Source organism: Xylocopa sonorina, chromosome 12 (genome assembly GCF_050948175.1).
Source record: "Xylocopa sonorina isolate GNS202 chromosome 12, iyXylSono1_principal, whole genome shotgun sequence".
NCBI classification, from domain to species: Eukaryota; Metazoa; Arthropoda; class Insecta; order Hymenoptera; family Apidae; genus Xylocopa; species Xylocopa sonorina.
In genome coordinates, this window is record NC_135204.1 from 3,419,857 (window position 1) to 3,421,872 (window position 2,016).

The following is a 2,016-nucleotide window of genomic DNA, read 5'->3' on the forward strand; positions in this document are numbered from 1 at the left end:
GCGTTGTTGTGCCGCCTGCTGCCAAGGGCCAAGTCACGCGGAGGCTGAGGGCAGCAGTGGGAGAGTGCTACCTGGAAAGGCTTCTTCGGAAGCCTGACCAGGGGAAGGTTTTCGACGCGACCTCCCGTTGCGCGGTCAGTAACCACTTTCTGCGCACCGGGGGGTATGTCCGCTTCGCTGATTGGCGCTTCGTTCACCGGGCCCGCCTCGACGTGTTGCCGCTAAATGGAGCACGTCGGTGGGGGACCGGTGACAAGCGTTGCCGGCGTTGCGGGCATGAGTTCGAGGGCCTTCCCCACGTGCTCTCCCACTGCGGTCCTCACTCCGCTGCCCGGCAGCTGCGGCATGACGGCCTCGTTCATAGGCTCGTGGCGGCTGCCCGTCTGCCAGGGGAGATCCGGGTCAATAAGCGCGTCCCGGGAGTCGACGGCGAGCTGGCAGCCCTGCGTCCCGACATCGTCGTGGAGCACGGGCTGTCGAAAAACATCGTCGTGGTCGACGTGGCCGTGCCTTTCGAGAACACTCTCGAGGCAATTGAGGAGGCGAGGATGGGGAAGATACGCAAGTATCAACCCCTCGCCGAATCATTGCGGAGGCGCGGCTACCGAGTCCACGTAGATGCGTTCGTCGTCGGCGCCCTGGGCGCGTGGGACCCGGGGAATGAGTTTGTCCTGGACCTGCTGCGCGTCTCTCAGCGTTATGCAGCGCTGATGAGGCGTCTCATGATATCTGAGACAATAGCCTGGTCCAGAGATATCTACGTGGAGCATGTATCCGGGGTGCGTCAGTACCGGGCTCCACGGGGTACGTCCGAGGCGGGGTCGACATCGGCGGCGCTGAGCGGGAGCAGTGGAGGCGCCCGCGTCCCTGGGGTGGTGTCGCCCGCGGATCCTTAGGGCCTCCACATCTGCGGGTCGAGTGGCCTGCCGCTGAGTACATGGGTGGACATTGATTGCCTCCACTTTGAAATTAGAGGAAGGGTGAGACAAGGGTCGATTGGGTGATAACTGGAGTACCTGATTCTACTCAACTTTATCTTATTTTATTCTATTATACGTATTCTACTTTAGTTATTCTATTCTGCTTTACTTGACTTTATTTTATTTTATTTTATTTTATCTTATTTTATCTTATTTTAGCTTATTTTATTGTATCTGACTTTATTCTATTTTACTTTAGTCTACTTCTTTCTATCGAGTTACTTACTCATTTTAATTTATTCAACTACTCTATACACCCATATACCTATTTATTGTCTACTTATGTATTTGTATATTTAGCTATTTATTTATCTATTTAACTACTTATTTATTTACCTGTCTACCCAGATACTTAGTTATTGTACTCAGCTTCAATATGCATATGATGGAATCCATGTCTGGTTGAGTGATGGAACTGACTCCTCAGTGGCTGGCACCTCTCGACGGGACTCGTTTGACTACAGTAAGGCGTGAATCCGCACACTGGCGTCGAAATTTCATCTAGTCCACTATGCTATGCATTACGCTTATATATTATAAGATTACTATGGCTGTTATGTATATATAAACCAGATTTTACCTTATTTTTTACTTCTGTAGACTCTATGTTATTTTTATCTTATTGGAAAGTAATCTGTAATCTGCTAACACGTGGCCTATGACACGCTATCGTTTTGTATTAATTGCTGAATGATACTATGCGTACCTCATAGTGAGGTTATAGAATTAATGGACGCTGTGGGGATTTATCCCCTAGCCTGATTATAGAAAGATGATTTATAATTGAATTCGTGCGGAAATAATGCGAATCTATTGTATAAAACAAGTGTATACCCCTGGGGCCTCGGCCCCGGGGGAACATTAATTGCTAAATAAACGTCTTATCTGTTCTTATCAGCTTAATATCTGATACACTCCTCATTAGGAGTCAGAATATTAACCTGATTTTTGGAAAAAGGCGGACCGCTGGGGCTTGCTCCACCTCCGCCGCGAGTCGACCCAGTATTGCAGTGCCTCTGGGACCGGCTCAATAAGC

General features: G+C 49.4%; 1 pseudogene; it reads left to right on the forward strand.

The window, feature by feature from the left end:
* Window positions 1-1,840: 1,840 nt before the first annotated feature.
* LOC143430062 (U2 spliceosomal RNA) lies at window positions 1,841-2,016 on the forward strand (annotated as a pseudogene).